Here is an 18726-nt window from a genome sequence, read left to right as displayed (position 1 = left end):
TAATCCGTTAGATAAGAGGTAGGTTCTATTTTAAGAAAGCAAAATGTAAGTATAAAATGCTAAATACTTATGTTAGGCATAGAAACACTTTATTTTTAAGATTAGCCTAACAAGGTTATTCCTATACCTCTCTTACTTTCAATTTCCCTTGAATCACATGTACATCTATAGAAACAACACAAGGAAGTATAATTTGCACACATTATAAATTTATTTGGAACTTGTTATGTTTACATCAATGCAAATTTATATAAACACAACTAAACATGTCTTTAAAAGTTTCACAGCATCGAAGCTATAAAAATAATTTTAAATCCAAAAAAAGCTATAATCGCATAATCTCATGCTAAAGGCTCAGGAGATTTATAGATTTTTAAAATTTGTACTTACTTATATTCTTTGAATTGAATATTACTAGTAGTTAAGACAGCTAGTTATTATTTGTCAATTTTCCAAATCTAATATGCGAGGTTTTTTAAAATTGTAATTTAAGATTTCTTAAGTAAATCCTTATGTGGTGCAGTAAGCTTTAGAGCTAGATATGGAGTGCTTTATATAGACTCTACTTTAATTCTTAAACATAGAGGGACACCAAAGAGTCTGAAATTATTTCTGACATGGGTAGGGAAATGACTTTTTCTAAAGAAGTTCTAGATAATCTTCAACTTGCTGTTTCAGAGATGAATACATGGAATTACCTGACTCCTCTTATAAAGTCGTAGACAAGTCGACAGAGGGTAAACTTTAACTTTTATATATCAATTTATTCACTTGCAATCAACTTTTTATGTACAAGTACCCATGTTTCCCCTGTAATCTGTAAGTGTTATAGAAAATCATAGCTATCTAATTACACTCCATTCTTGCAGACTTTGTGTTTGATTAAAAGAGGCGGATATTTACACCCTAGTTTTCTTTTACTTTTCATTATTATGTTATTATTCCTAACTGTTGACATATTCTTTATTTCAGTCAACTCTGGATTGTACTCAAATACAAAATAGCATGTGAGAATCAATTTCCATGTTCGGTATAATGATCTTTCTGAAGATACACCTATTGTTGAGTCAAATGTTTTTCTGCTTTATTTAATAGTTAATGTGTAGGCCAGGGAGTGCTTGCTTCTCCTAGACAGTTGATATAACCTGTATTTTTTCTCTAAAAGATTGTCTTTTCCTCTGTTTACGATGCGAATAGTATACATGATTTTGAAATTGATAATTTATGATATTTTATAATATCATTAACTTAAAAAGCTAAGTTTAATTAAAACACATTTAGTTATGGAAATGTGTAAGATTATTCTGCAGCCAACTGAAGACTAATAAAATGACTTCTTTTTTCTTCTCTAGCTCAGCAGTAAAAAAAATAATCTATGCATTCTTTTTAAAACATCTTGGTTTTTCAACCATATAGTCTTATATGTGCCAAAGGAATTTCAAAAAAATATATGTTGTTTATTATCAAAATAAAAGGATACTATGCTGAAAAACGAGTTATTCAAATCCGAAACATCAGTCTTGTGTTGGAAAAACAAAATAAAAGTAGAAAAGGCAGTCAAAATGAAATGAATTTTATTGTCAATTTTCTTGGAAATGACATAAGAGATGCAATTATGACACGTTCCATGCTATTGAAAAGATTAGTGATAGCGAATGACGAGACATAAGAGTACATGTTACCCAACAACACCATCAATACTTATTTTTGGACATTTCCTTACCAGTGGAAATACCTGAAAAGAAATATTCTATTTTGAAATTGCGTCATAAAGATAACACATCATAAATAAAGTAACATCACACGAGCCCAATCAAGCGAGTTGATATAAAAGATTCCACAGAGTCTGGCACATTTGTTTCATATTAGGATATTTTACTAGAAAAGACGTTATTGGTAATCTAACAATCATGCTTTATGAAAAACATGATGACTTTTACTTTTCAATCCTCTACATACTTGATTGTGCAGCAATATACCCTTGTTACCAGCATACGGAGTCTATGTCTCTCAGTTGATTCGCTACGCAAGAGCATGCTCTGTGTATGAATTATTTCTAGGACGAGGTAAATTGTTGACAAAGAAGTTTATGTAACAAGAATATCAGAGGTCTCGTTTAAGGACATTTCGTAGGTTCTATGATCAATATAATAAACTTGTCAGCAAATACAATTTTTCATTAAGTCAAATGCTGACAAGGTTTTCCATATGAATTGTTTTGCAATTATTTACACACTGAATTGTCGACGGATTTTTCCGTTATAACCCGGTCATGACAAGGAGTGAACGGCGGGTTTGACGGGTCGGTAGGGTATGCTCACTCTCCGATGACACCAGTTTCCGTCTTTTATGTTTTGAAGGTGTTTTCTCTGCTCCAATTTTTTTATTTTTTTATGGACTTTTAGTTAACAAACAGTTAGATGTTTGTTATCTCCATATATTTTATCCTAAGAAAAATGTGTTCCATTTCTGAAAGATTTTCAGAAAAGGATGTCTAGAGGAGAGTAAAAATTGCAGTTTACTTAGGTAGTACTTTATCATTTCTTGTGTGATAATTTACGGTGAAAATTGGAGCTCATAAGCGACAATTTTTCCACAATTGTCCGATACGCTGGTAGAAGAAAATGTGAAATATATTTTATAATGGCAAATCTTTTTATGTTTTTAATAAATTTAATGCGCACAGCAGATCTTACTACAAACAATTGACATCGTTAAATAAAAAAGCAACATTGACGCCAAAATTGTACATCGAACACGTGGTTCAGGTCAATCAATGATTGAGTTTAATGCAAAATGCAAATAAAACTATTCTTAAGAAGAAAAAAAATTCAAAAATAAAAATATGAAAGATGTCACGGGCGTTTGCAATTTTTAGTTAAATACAAAATATGTTTAATGTAATAATATACATGTAGTATGTAACAAGTTCAGAACACCAGGGTAATGAAAACGAGCAACATCTATTTGGTATTTACATGGATAACAGAGGTTTTTTATAGTATACAACAAAAGAATGCAGATGTAAATATCCTTGGAGTATATAGCTGTGAGAAACCTAGAATTCCACGTTTATTAAACAAAAAATTGTTGGTTATCGTGAACATGGACAGAAAAAAATAATAATAAACATTAAATTTCTTTTCATTTACGAAATTCGTGGAAATATCAATTTCTGTAGTATCCGTATATTGAAACCCACAATGCAATTCTTATTCTCATTCAGCTGTTTGATCAGATAAATCTAACAATATCTCGCTGTAGTCTCACTAAATCTCGTCAGAGTAACTGTCATGGCTATTTTGAACTTCTCTGGTATTATAATGTGCAGAACATGAAAAAATAAAGGGTTTTGAACGCATGAGTAAAAGTGTAATTAAAAAAAATTAAAGGTTAATGCAAGCGCGATAAACACTACATTCCAATCTCTCTCTATATATTCTTTTAATTGAAGGTAACAATAAGCGTTTTCCTCTTTTCGTAAAGAAGTTTTTAAAAAAAAAATCCATAAAAGTATAAAACAAGTTGCTGTCCTTTAAAAAAAGGACTGCAATACGTGGACCATATGCATGTTTTTTCTAACTAAAATTCAATTAAGAAAATTTCTACATGTAGGCTTGTTCACATTTTCTACAATGTCTGACTTAACCACTCAAAGCAAAATTGTTAAATATAGTTTTGTCAGTCTCTCTCTCTCTAAATATTTATTTTGTGTTGTACACAGATTTTTTTTTGTCGGAGCCCCCCCCCCCCAACAAACACACACATTAAAAGCCGAAGGTAACAAATATTAAATTATTTTGCGAGCCTTTTAAAGCCTCTTGTTCTATCTTTTAAAAGCTAGAACTAGTCGTTGAATGACGTTTTTCATTCAAGTTAAGTTACATGTATCTTCAAGTTCTTCCTACTTTTTAAAATGCTTGTACCATAGAATCAATGTTTAGTTTAGTTCGGATCCGCCAATGAATAAAAATTTAATTGTTTGCGATATGCGGACTTAACTTCGAAGACTGCATTAATTGTGTCAATGAGGGTCTCCAGCATCCTCATAATATCACCTCTGGAATACTTGTGAGTAGAATCAGATTGATTTTTTAACAAAATAGGTTTTTAGATGACCAATCATAAGATTTAAATTTTTTTGAGTTTCATTTCTATTGAAATTGTATATGCTATGTGGCAACGCACTTTCAAAAAGATTTTCAAAGTGCGTTAAAATTGGGACAAAATCAACGCACTTTAATTTTTTTTTTCAAAGTGCGTTAAGGGTGTATATCAACATTTTTACCATGTGGACATTTAACGCACTTTGAAAAAAATTATGTATAAAACAAAAATTCTAGACTTAGATTTCAGTAATTGAGAGAATCAATTTGTAATAATTATATGTTTTAAAAAAATGTTTTAATTTACATGTGTTGATTAATCTTCATCGAGAACAAGGAGAAGATGAGTATATTAGAAGGTCTCTCAGACCAACTCTTTTTTACCTAGGTAGCAAAATGAAAATGGACACCCCTCAAGGTAAGCCCCAATTTTTAATACCTATATTATGTATATCTTTGCAAACCTGTGTGACTAACACCCCCCCCCGGTACCGATGCCTATGCAACACCTAAATATATGTATTTGCATAACTGCATGGTGTGACGTTGAAAACTTTCAATGAATATTAGTTTACATTAAATGCATGCAGACTGGAAAACTTAAGTACAGTAAAACATTTAAGAGGGAAATAATTTTCAAAGTATGGAAAAATCAAAATCGCTCACTTTCAAATCCTGAAGTGACCTTATCACCGAAAAGTTATCCAACAGTTTCAATTATTTATCATACCTAAGATTTTCAAGAATATTGATCAAGTCATGCACATTTTTTTTCCAAAGGTCGTTACTATGGTCGATATCAACGCACTTTGAAAAGAATTTTTTTTTAAAGTGCGTTGATTTGGTATCAAATTTAACGCACTTTGATTTTTTTTCAAAGTGCGTTGTAACAATGCTATCAAAAAGGTAATTTTTTATTAATTGGGAGGAATATTCTTATAATGTAAAGATACACTGAAAAGCATACGTTTTGATGTTATTACTTTTGGAATGTTCATTTTTTATTTTCCATAAATTGTTTGGAGATTTTGATAATTCACAGCCTATTTCCATTTTGTCTGAAGTTTCTCCTTCACCAAAGTTAATAATTTTAAACAAAGACATGTACTTAGTAAAGGAGATGCTGGGGCGCTAATGGGTCTTTTTAGGATTTTTTTTTTATAAAGTTTCGAATCCAGTATTTGTAGTGTAGATTTGATTTACTTTAGTTGACTTCATTGTTAAAAGTATTAAACTCTGAACTGTGATTTTGAATAATGTCAATCGTAGAAAGTGAACTGTGTGTGTTTGTTGGATATTGTTATGTGCAATGTCTGCAGGATTTATAAGACATTGTTATATTTTCCGGTGAGGTGAGATTGGACCCTTATGGGAATACATATGTAGTAGAATAAATTAAGGGGGAGTTTTCTAAAAATACACATTTAAATGTGCATCTTCATATTACAAATATAATAAATATCACAATGTATGAAAAGAATTAAATATTATCGAAAGGTATTACACCCAATATACACCAAATATTATTAAATATATCTCAGGAAATTCTTTTTCCTAAATTTTGTTCAATATTATTTCGATTTTTTAAAACTCTTGTATATATATTTCCCTTCCTTATTTAGCCACAAATAGAAATCGTCGTTGAATTAAACACTATGTGTTTGACAACTGGGTTGCTTGTCGGTGCTTTTATATCCCTAATAGGTAAGATTTGTGAAAGAATTAACGTTATATGAACATAATGTTCTGCAAAACAATAAATGCCACAATTCTACCTTTATGTTTAATCTATAGATTCAAATCTCTTGAATGTTGTTGAAAGAGGATGTGAAATATATATATCATGGAGTTCGCAGAGGTATGAAGAAGTCGATATATATATAAGAAAGGAAAACGACAGTGATTTCCAGTTCAATCTTCAAACAAGTGATGTTAACTTTATTTATCGACCTAGTGATCCATCTGTGAAATACCTTTTAATCTGGTATCCGATAACAAGAGAAAATAAGACCAGACATCGAGTTGAAAATTTAAAGCTAAATAAAACAGCTATGCTTGAAGGTTTGTGGTTTGTTTGTTTGTTGTTTTTTTTAAATTGGGTTGGGGGGGGGGGGGTTGAGAGAGAGATTCGAGGGACAACGTTTAATTTTTCTGCCTTAAATCAAGTAGTTTTTTAAAGAAACAAAATCATTTTTATTCAAAATTATACGTTTTTCGTACGCCACGAAATATTAAAATTTCTATTTCTCTAAAGAAATTTAACAATATCTTTCAATTGTTGAATTTCATAGAAAAATTAAAATTCCTTAAAAATGTAGTTGAGAAGTAATATCAAAGAAGATCTAAAATTGATATCTTACATTTTGTCTTAGACTGTCTGTCCCCTGGTAGCACATATTCACCGGACCCTACTACACCTTGTATCTCTGGTGAGTCTCTTGAATTTTAAACCAAAAATTCTTTGACAGGCCCAATTTTGCAAGATTTGGACCTACGATGCATACCATTTGATTTGTGAATATGCTAATGTAAATCGGCGATAAAGATAGTTAAATATAATTTTGTATTAATGTGGCCACTGTAAAAAAAATTAATGTACTAATATATCAGCTTTATTTTTATTTAGATTTTTGTCGTATTTATTTCTGGACATCCATCGTAGTGATTCCTCTGCTGATAATTGTTACTACATCAATATTTGTATACTTATACTTATTCAAAGACAATGGTAAGTTTAACATGTGTTCACATTGCTATGAGAGAGTCAATGTACAGTAAGTGAATATTAAAAAGAATAAACTTTACATGAATGTCTCTTTTTTAATCTTCAGGATTAAAAAGAACTCATAATGCACCTAACGCAAGGTAAATCTTTCTTCTTTTTTCTCTTTTTATTTGGAATGTGTCATTCAGCTCTTCCGTGAGAATATTTGACTCAATTATGGAACGGTTTGTTCTTTTCATTTAATCAAATACATTTTTTTTTATTTTGCAGGTCAAACCTAAATGTGAATTCTATGTGTTATAACAACAATGGTGTGAACGAATATGACCAAGTGCGTTATTCCTTAATGCAAGACACTAGACTTTAATTATCATTTTGATAGTCATTTCAGAACTCGAGCTTTAGGTGTTGCTTTGGTCCACTTTGTCAAACGATAGGATCGAGACAAGTGCAATTTTATTCTCCCAAGTCATTTTGAAATATTAGGTTAACTCAGGAAATTAAAATCATAATTAGAGGAAATGATTATTAATGGTTATTAAAGTATTTGAGGAAGGTTTTTATCTAATTTAAAAAACATCCTGTTCTTTTATGAACTGTCGTAAAAGAAAGAAATACAAAGATAGAGGACGGATAATCGGGGATGGGATACGTTTATCACTAGTCGGGTACTCTTTAAGTTAAGTTTAGTTACTTAAACAATAAATATTATTAACATGAACGTCTGAAAATGATGTGGAATCAGGTCCCATGGAGGAGTAACCATAACCATTCCCTCTCGAATATTCACACCCGTTGTTTCCTCTGTATTATGACCTGGTAAATGGGAAAATCACAATTCATGGTGAAAATAATTTTCTAAACATTTTCTTAAAAATGTAATACAACATTCGATCTTACAACGTATTGTATATGTACTTGCAAGCGAGGTCATTGTTTAACTATAGAGTAAAATATTGAACATCTGTGTAAGACTCTTATCTGTGTGCTACATCATATTCTTGAAGTTATGAAAATCGGATGTGGATCCTCAAAATCTCTAAAAGAAGATATTTCAAAGATCATCACATGACATCAACATTTACGATTCATCTACACTTTATACAACAATTCCTCATGGAAAATTAAATTATAGACTCTTCGATATCACATACAATATTAAGAACGAAACACGGAAATGTTTACGTCTTTTGATTGGTCATCAGCAAAATGACTTCATAAGACACCACTCTTATAGTTCACTGAGATAATTCAATTTCAATATTCTATCGAAGCTTAACTTAAAATCGTTCATTTAACACTTAAAGACTATATCTTATCTGAATTATGGTAAATAAAGTGATTGTAAAAAAAAGTCTGTTTTTACTGTTGTTCCTTTTAAGTCTGCTAGTGTTACACTGCTTTGCGACTCTACTTTTATGTTGATGAAAAGGTAAGGAATATACCTAATATCCCTACATTTATTTTCTTTAAAGTGCTCTTTTTAGTTTTTTATCCTTGCATGTATATAATGTTGCCGAGGTCTACAAACTGTATATTGTAAAATTTATTACTAGAAACAAAGCATAATGTTGATTTAATGAAAAATTAAATCTGAACCGAGTTGATCGTTTTTGGATTTAATTAAAACTTAAAGTTCCTTTCAAGCTTTGGCAAAGTTCAATCAACAGGAAATAATTCTTGTCGTACTCACATACATGTACATGTACTTTGTTCTACTTACTGCACCATATTTATGCTGTGAAGCATAAGTGGGTGATAATTTGGAGACTGCACGATGCGGATGTTAGCAATAAACAGCAAATTGTGTGCAATATATTTCTTCTTTTTTATTATGCATTTTGGACTTATACGGAAGAATAATAAAATATTTGAAATATAACTTAATTGATAATATTAATATATATACATTTCTTTCACAAAGGTTACTCTTATTAATTCATCAAGAACAGTTAACACGCTCACTTCCATTTGAAACAACATACAATTTGTAATGACAGATAGCAAAACACTAAGCATGCTCTTCTTTGTCTACCGATTCCCAAATAATGCAGTCTCTCCAGTTTACCATTCTTAAAATGGAAAATATTGCTGGAATATGAAGACAACGAACAGAAATCGAGCTCAAGAATTCATTAAAGCAACACAGAATCGGAGCAGAGGTAACACGGTCCTCTAAAACATCAGAAGTGGAATCAGCGCTAAAGATAAGTAACCATGCTCTGTCGGCCGGTACTTAAACTTATTATCCTTATATGGTATTAAGCTCGACTCATTTAAAAAAAACATTTCATACGAAGAACGTGCCTTTGCTTATCAAATCATTATCGAGATATTAATTCAATATGCAGGTGTAATAAGACTTCAAAATATAAAGAAACTTTGACGATAAAAAGTTGAAATCATCAGGTCTCTAATAAATCTCTTGTTGTAATTTTGATAATGATCTATTTCTTTAATAGAATGTCCAATTATAAAACGGATTATCAATAAACAAGAATACCAACGATCATTTAAGGTCACCAAGAGGAAGGTATGGTTTCCATAATAATTTTGCCCTGTGATTTTCTAAAAAATGAAACTGGTGTAAAAGTTGAAAAATCATGCTTTTTAAATAATTGAAATTCAATGCAGAAAAATCATACAAGTCATTTTTCTCATATGTGTTTTTAAATTAAATGCTAATTATGACGTCATAAACATGTGCATTTTCCCGCATTTTCTTAAAAGTTGCAGAAGACACCAATTTTCAATGGAATTTTCTTTCAGATAACATGGTCCACAGGCATCGCCCACAAAGATCTTGAGATATGTGATTTATTATTGAATTTTGTACACAATATCAATAAATGAACGTTGGCGACGGCTGTGGACACTGTTTTCTAAAGGAAAATCACCTTTGAAATGTGCCATTTTGAGGCTTTTTTCTGTTGAAAATAAATGCTTCACATTAATGACGTCATATTTGCAGAATGGTAAACCTTCATGCCATATTCTTACCTTATTTATCAGAGTCATTTATTTAACTAATATTTAAGCCAGTTTCAAAACTTTTTGATGTCATTACATTTTAGGGCACAATAAAGCCAAAACCATACCTTCTTCTTTGAAAGTTCGATGGTAGATACAATTACCTTGCCAGCAAATACAGTCCTTCATTATGTCATTTGCTGACTGATATTGTTTTTTTTAAATCTACACACTGAATTATCTGCAGATTATTTTGTCTTTTCTCACTTATGACATAGAACATACGACGCATATAGCCAATCGGCAAAGGATGCATACTTTTCAATGACACCTGATCCCACTTCTGATGTTTTAGAGGTCCACGATGCACTACTCCTGATTTGTATTGTTTGAATGAACATTTGAGCTTAAAGACTGTTCGTTGTTTCTATATTTTAAGTATCAGACTCTGTTGTATCAAAGCGATCTATCAATACAATACAATACAATAATTTCTATAGCGCATTATAATAATGACACTCTAGTGCGCTTCACATTAAAATATATATATATAAACATACAAAATGGCGAACAAATTACTTTTAAAAAAAATACATAATACATATTTGTACATAAAAATAGGATATCTAAAAGACTTTATGTGTACTAAAAGACCATAAAATATTACGTTGCGTGGGAGTCACTTTAATAAATTTACAACTAATGAAACATTAAAAGCGAAAAAAAAAATATTAAAGGAACCTGTACTTGATCAGTAGAGCACAAAATAAAAAACCCTAGACTTTAAGATCAGTTCAGTGTCTTTTTTCATTAGGTATATCACTATAAAAACAATATTTACATTCCCTCGTAAGCTCGTTCAAAGAGGTGAGTTTTAAGACCTTTTTTAAAAGCGGAAACAGATTTGGAATTTTTAAGACACAGAGGAAGAGAGTTCCATAGTGAGGCGGCAACGTAGTCAAATCGACGACTGCCGTACGTAACAGTTCTAACTTTAGGAACATCCAAAAGAAAAGAGCACTGTGAACGTAAGGACCCGGAAGGAGAGTATATTTTGAGAAGCTCGTACAAGTAATTTGGAGCACGATTGTTCAATGCATTGTATACAAACAGAAGTATTTTATTCAAGGTTTGAACAAAAATGAATGTCATTAATTGATAAAACGTCGTCGATATATATTATAAATGTTGTATTGAACAAGATTCAATTCATCATTAGGTAAAATGCTGACTGACTTTATCATACTTATTGTTAGGACTTATTTACACACTGAATTGTCGATGGATTTCCCGATCATGCCAAGGAGCACAATGCGGGTGTGACCGGTCGGCAGGGGAAACTTACTCCTCCTTGGCCTGGTCCAACTTCTGATGTTTGGAGGTCCGTGTTTGCTCTTCTCTACATGTGTGTTGTTTAAAGAACATTTGACCTTAAATATTGTTTGTTATCTCCATATATTTCAAGTAAAAAATTTTGAAATCTCCTTTTAATGCATACAAATATAGGTTTGCTTACAACAATTTCATTTATTGTCCTTGGGAATATAGACAGATTGTTGGAAGAATCAATCCCATAAAACTAGTATTGATATTGCCAATGGGTAACTCATGCACCTTTTTAATATCATCTTCAGAGTCCAATTGTGTATAATCAGAAGGATTTTTAGCAGAATAAATCAGCAAATTATTAAGAAAAAGTTATTTTTATTTGCTAGTTCAATTTTTAATTGAAAATCCTTTTAAATGGTGTCAAAAAGTCTGGAATTAAGTTTCATATGCGATTAAAATCTCTCCTCGAACATCTTGTTGTGCTTTCTTATTAACGGTACATTTATTGTGAGATGGAAAGAAAGCGGTCTGGTGGAACATTTACTAGAACCCGTTGTGAGAAGAACTATATATAAAATGTAATTTTACCAATTTAACAGAATGAAATCAGTTCCTCTAAAATAAATCTTAATAATATGCCTAGAAATGTACCATACATATTATAATCCTTTTCTGAAGAATATTAATGCCTTGATTAGGCATATCAATAGAAAAACATTCTCATATATTGTAAATTTAATATTGTTAAAATCATGACCTGAAGGGGTAGGGTGCATGTATAACAAAGATCAAACATTCAAACAATCTAAAACAAAAAAAAAACAACCCATAAAAAAAACAAAAAATATAAAGTCATCATCAGTTAGTGTGGCTTCAAGTATTTTCAAATCATGACAACTTAGGAGGGGTTCAGGTTAGGACAACTTATACAGTGAAACTTTTTGTATTATATCACGATTTCTACTTTTAATGTGACCCATGCATTATTTTTTTTCCGCAAATTATATATATTTTCGTTCTAATTAAGCTACCCATGCACCAATTATTTTTTTACAAACAGAATTTTAATTTAAGCTTGGAATAGAAACGTTTCTAATATTCTTGAAGAAATAGTGTTTCTTGGTAAATAAGTCATATTTGACTAGAGAATTAATGGTCTGTTAAAACCTTTGGCATGGTCCCAAAAGTAAATGTCGAGACATTTCAAATGTTAAAAACTGACTCAACTGTTCGCCGGAAGTTTTCATTTTGTGTTAATTAACACGTTTAAACATTTTTACTTATGTGTTATTTTTAACCCAAAAAAGCACTTTCAACTAAGCTGATTTTCAAAAATTCACATTTTATTATTATCCTTTATTCATTTGCCGTTTAATAAATAATACAGATAATACCAGGGGTATATGTAATATTCTTTCGGAACATGAACTCATTGTAACAATTAAGAGAATGTTCATAACAGCTGCATGTGTATATGTTTGCATGTCACAATGTATCGAACTTTACAAAAGTTCCTGTGATTTATTTTTTAAAAATATGCTCTTCAAACTCGCGATGTGAAGTGTTTTCGCCTGGGACATTGATATTATAACAAATCAAATACTTATTGCCTCAAAGTTATATTTATTTTTTTTTTCCTTTTCCTATGCAAAATATTGAATTGCATGAATAAAATTAGGATATCAAGGTATCAAACAAAACAAAGGGATGATTTTTCGACCATCTTTCCCATTCTTATGTTAATCGGTGCCTTCATCTATAAATTATATATTTTGTTTGCTAACATGCTACTGTGATGCATAATAAGATCCTATTTTCCGATTTTCATGCATGTGACACGATTAATTGTAACAAACTAACAATATTTTTAACTAAAACACGATATCCAAAACAAAAATTGCAGGTCATATCAGTTCAAAATTGAGTGTCTTTGCCAATCAAAAATTATAGCCCAAATCAATTATGCATTTTAATTGATCATCTTCAATATTATGCTGTTTGAATCATTCTGATTGTACACACAAGTACTCTTTTGACAATGGATTTCCTCATTGACTATTTATCTATGTAGTTTTTGGAATTCCCTGGTTATAAATTGTAAACTTTTATGACAGTCCTTTTTGAATTATTAAGCAGGTCTCTCAAGGGAAAAATGAATTAGTGAAAAATTAATGGCATTCTTAAAAAATCTTCTCAGGTAATTTAGATACTAGTTTGTTCAAATCATAGCCTCCAGGGATAGGATAGGGAAACAAAAAAAATTAATATAAAAAGTAATATATACAAACAAAATGTTTAAAAAAGGAAATTATATGAGTATTGATATGGAGACATTCTCTAGTATTCCCCACAAAAAGTCATAATGTATGTTTTGTTTTAAATGGATCAGATTTTCTAAAAAATGTTGTCAAAATTATTCCTTAACAAAGGTACCTAAAATGTTAATGTAAAATTGAGAAAAGGAAAATAGACAAAGTCTCTCTATTCCCAACAAGTCATTATTTATGTTTTGTAAATACATAATGTTTATAAAAAGGCACTTGCACAGTATTGCCACAGTCATACATATTTCAAAATTTATTTTTTCACAGAAAAAATAAGATATGGATTGATTCATCCCGCGCCTGTCAACTCGACGTGATCCTGTTCTTTTGAATCTACATGTAGTTGTGTTGTAATGATAAATTTAAAGATTTGATATTTAGCTACTTATAATCAGCAAAATATCAAATCAAATAGTAATAACATAATTATTACATAACTTTTATCAATTAAACGTACAGGAACGCTTTGATACAAAAAATCAGAGGTGGGAATAGGTGCCATTGAGGAGGGAGCATCTCCTGCTGACGGATCAAACCCGTCAATTCGTTACATAACGAATATAATCCGTTTAAACTAATTCGACAAATGTTATATCGAATTTAAAACGGGGCAAAATTTTTCGCAAGTGCAAAAGGGCGAAAATAAGACGGGGCGAAAATAACCCTGTACACAGTATACATGTGATTCGTTTTAACTAATTCGACAAATGTTATATCGAATTCATATTTATAATTCTTTAGGCCTTGATTTTTGAATTTGATGAAACGGATTTAATTCGATATAAAACAAATTTAGGATTTTATTATAAGAATTGTTTTGAACATATTTTATTGACAAGCAAAAGGATAAGAATTCCTTTCGTTATAACAAATTGTATGATATGTTTAAACGATTTTAATTTGTTATCAATAAAACATGTATTGAAATACCATTACGAATTCAGATGAATTCGTTATAACGAATCTGATTGTATTTATATGAAACAGAATTTATTCAAAATATTATGAATGAGGGAAAAAAAGACATTTACAGATAAATCACCAAGGCTATATCAACTACCAATAGTTATTTCCATCCATTTATCGACACGATATATACAAGTGTGACACATCTGTTTCATATTTAGATATTTTACAAGAAGAAGGCTCGTTTCTCCTTGACATCTGATCCTACCTTGTTTTTAAAAAAAATATCGTTAAACTTTCAATTCTTCATTATAACCACTATTGATAAATCATCAACCTTCATTTGCACATTCCTGAACCCAGAATCATGTTCTTTTTAATTGTGTAGATGGTTTTAAACTGAAAAATCATCAGATTTTTTTCATCTGTTTCATGCTATCTTATTTTAAATCTGAGGTCTAAAGTGAAACAGTAATCACAGTCATACATATGCATAGCTAAAAAATATATATTGACTCCGCAGGGGTTGAGAACAATTTTGAATTATAATCAAGACTAATTAAGTCAATCTGGTATCATAGTCCACTTGAATTGTCAATCTTGCAGTGATTGGACTTAATTGCTCCTAGAAAGAAACATCAGTTCATCCCGATGCGTTCTTTCATAAGGAGACAACTTTGACCCCAGATTAATTTTTTTCATTCAGGACAATGAATATGGTTCGCAATTCTGGGTTTTAACGTGTAGTGTTGCCAGCCTGCAAGATTTTTATGATCTTCAAAATCCCCTATATTAACAAATTTTCTGATATAATTTACAATTGGTGAGACTTTTGCAGCGGCATCTTGAATGGAATGGGCTTAAAGTGTTTCACAATATTATACACTTTTAATCCTTATCTTATGACCAGCTGTAGACTATGAGGAAAGCAACTCACTTGTTTTTAGCAAACAAGCGTCCACAAAACGTTTACTCGTGGTTTCACTATTTTCTGAATACTCGTGATCACTACTATCATAATCTTCGTCGACTTCAAAACAATGTTTGACAACCACTTAGTCGTAAACGATATCAAAGCATACCAAAACTTCCAAATATGCTGATGTTTTCTGATTTTTTTTTCTTCTTCTAAATCTCTTGCAGCATCGATGACCGTTGTCGGCCAATTTGATGTTCTTTTAGTAGCAAAAGGTTCAGTTGTAAAGATTTTTTCAAATGTGTTATAGTTGCTTCCTTTCTTAACACTGCACGAGGGAACATACTTGTTAAGGTGGTTCTGTACTATAACTGGTTTTAGGTAGTGACTGTTCCTTCGCCAAGCGCTGGATTATCAGTGAAAGTCACTTATTGCTGTTATGACCTTAAAAACGTAGGTTCTTTGTCACGGTAGGCGCTGGCATATATCAACATCACTGCTAATGGCCCTGAAAAGGTGCCGAGTATTTTTTGTGTGTTAAATTTGAAGCCCTTCACCAGCATACGGTGACGTCTCCACATGAGTGAAAAATTCTCGAGAGGGACGTTAAACAATATACATGCAATCAATCAATCTCCTCATCTGTCTGATAATCTCTTAGTGCCTTCCAGTGCAACAATCATGACCAACACTCTGTCTCCTGGCTGAATAACAGTACTTCTTACCTTAATGTCATAATTCTTTTTCTGACTTCTCTGGGCATTTTCAATACATTTCTGTGCCAAGTAGTTAAAATGTTCTAATTAGGATTTCAACGATTTTATGTAGGCATTCAGGTTTTCATTTTTCTTGTTGATTTGGTGAGTCTTCTTTGAAAATAAGATCAGGTGAATGTCTAGGTTTTCGTCCAAATACAAGAAAGAATGGTTAATGTCCAGTTGTTTTCTGCTTCATGTATGTTATTGATATATATTTATAAGAGCTGAATTTGAATTGTGTGACTTCCAATCCTGTTTTTGATAACTTTCTCTTTTACCTGAAAAATGTTCTTTTGAAACGTTCTGTTAAGCCGTTGCTCATTTGGCTTTGTCCTGGACTTGGTTATTCCATAAATGTTGCAGAGTTCCTGTAATTTTTGTCCCTTGTATTGTAGATGGTGTTGTGCTACTTTCTACTGATCTTCCACGTATAGTTTTAAGAATCTTAGAACTGGGTCATTGTCCTGACGACAACGAATATCAACCTCTGTTTGATCACTGAAGTCTTCAAGACTGTCAACTGAAGATTGAGATAGGGGTAAGTATTTTACATGGTAACATTTGGATACAATCAGGTTGTAAAAAAGTCTTTATGACATCATATATATTGATTCTCTGGTTTCGTATCCTGCTTGTTCCATATGCATCTGCATTGTGTGTTCCAAGTCAATAAAGTGTTTCAGAATTGAAGCATCCATCTTTGGCTTGTTCGCGTCAAGTTTTGCATACGCTACATGTCAGACATGCATAGGTGAGTAGGTTGTTGTCTGTGTATGAAATTTTTCACACGCAGCAAAAAGCCATTTATTCCAATAGGTGAACAAGATAATTCTTCTCTGATTTCGACAAACTCCTACTGGCCAAGGCTTTATCATGTCTAAGTCTTCCTTGTCTCTTGTATAATACGACATCAATATTTGATGATTAAGGCATCTTTATTTACAGTGAACAGTGTACCTCAACGTGTAAGGAGTAATTTGGGAATCCTAGAATTTAACAGGTAGTAAGTTCATTCTTTAGAGTCTTGGGGGCTTGTTTCTGTTCATCACTCCATTTCCAATTGTTTTGTTCTTTTGATGCCCCCAGCTCCTGTCCCAACACTCTTTTAGATTTTAGTAACTGGTTTATTTAATGGTCGAGCTACTGTAGAAATCAGTCAATGAATCTGCTGTAATAACCAACAAAATCCAGGAATTGGTAAACTTCATCTGCATGTTTTAGCTGCGACCTTGTTTGTCTTTTGTTGGTCTTTTCCTTGTCTTGCTCTGTATCCTCCTCATTGACTAAAGAATGTACACTTCTTTGTTCACCATTTCATTGTCGATGAGACATCTTTTCCTTCCAAATGTTCTATATGCTCTTCGTTGGTTTAAAGAAAACTATCAAGTCATTTAGGTAGGTCAAAGCATATATCCAAGATGAGCCTTTCAACATAATCTTCAATAAGCACACGGTATGCGTCCGAAGCATTGACTTAGCCGAATGATTTGTGATGATGCACATAAACCCCAGTGTTTAATTGTAAATGTGGGTTTTGTGTTACTCATACTGATGTTACCCATCTTCATGTCCAAGATGGTAAAGAAACTATTTTATGCCAAATACATGCGCAATTCATTGTTCCTCTACCGACAACAGATAATATCACTTGACCACAGTGACAAACTTTCTTAAAATTCCTCCATCTAGCATCTTTCTTAATGGGTCTTTAGCGTCCTTATACTAAGTACATAGTTTGTAGTTAGCGACAGAACTGTATCGTTATGGTTTACGCTACAGATCCCGTAATGCAAATACTAGTATATGTATGGTACAATTTACGGCGCAGTTTTTGCGCACAATTTGGGAAGAATTTCTCCACATTCCAGCACTGGTCAATCTACCTCTCACTCCCTAATTCTATACATATTCTCTTACCATCCAGTATGTATACCTTTTAGTTTCGTCGATACAGACCTAAAAACGTTTGTTTTGATTTTTGTGTCAGATTGCAGAAAATTCAAAATTTGTTGGTTTGTAAAGAGAATATTAAGAGAAAGGAAGTGGATAAAATACACAGGTTGGTTAAAACGTAGTTTGTTGTCCGATGCTGGAAAGGGGAGAAACACATCCTCAACTGTGCGTTGAAAATCTTGTGCTGTAAATTGCACAATGTTTGCATTACTAGGATCGCTAATTACAAGTACAAAACGTTACAGTTCTGCAGGTAGCTGTTGGTATACACATTGGTCGTTGTTGACATGTATCGTCATGCAGATCAATTCTGTGTTTCACGATGTTAGTATGTCCGATGTCTACGGCTGATTTAGAAAACACATCCTCATACTTCATTAATAGATTCCCTGCTCTTTGTTTCTCTGAAATTGTAAGTCCATTTCCTACAATCTTAGCTAAGCTCAAGACATCTTTTCTTTACTAGAGACTAGAACAAGGAATAAATGTTTAAAGATAGTTTACCTTTCACATGTTGTTGCTTGCACAGTATAGATGAAGTTGGAACTTGTACTGTCCTTGTAAAGACGTTAATTTTCAATGTCCATTCTTATCACATGATTACCTGGATAGCTGTATTCTGTAAGTGATGGTATTATTTACAGGTCTATAGTGGAATTACAGAGCAAGATTTGATTTTGGCTTGTGGAACAGCTTTCGTGATACGGTATAGTTTTGTCGGCATATTACGATTTATAAA

General features: G+C 31.7%; 1 protein-coding gene across 1 annotated transcript in view; it reads left to right on the top strand.

Annotated features, from left to right (window-relative positions):
- Positions 1–6835, top strand: part of LOC134234075 (cell adhesion molecule 2-like) — a 35178-nt gene extending 28343 nt beyond the window's left edge. Inside the window, exons 8-13 of the mRNA XM_062716140.1 lie at positions 679–737; positions 973–1007; positions 5729–5810; positions 5901–6167; positions 6479–6535; positions 6733–6835. The gene's annotated coding sequence lies outside the window, so the exon portion shown is untranslated. The remainder of the gene's footprint in view (positions 1–678; positions 738–972; positions 1008–5728; positions 5811–5900; positions 6168–6478; positions 6536–6732) is intronic.
- Positions 6836–18726: the final 11891 nt, after the last annotated feature.

Source organism: Saccostrea cucullata, unplaced genomic scaffold (genome assembly GCF_032062105.1).
Source record: "Saccostrea cucullata isolate Sc308-1 unplaced genomic scaffold, CSIRO_AGI_Scuc_v1 ctg221, whole genome shotgun sequence".
In the NCBI taxonomy this organism is placed as follows: Eukaryota; Metazoa; Mollusca; class Bivalvia; order Ostreida; family Ostreidae; genus Saccostrea; species Saccostrea cuccullata.
Note: the sequence above shows the minus strand (reverse complement) of the source record. Positions and strands in the feature narration are given on the sequence as shown.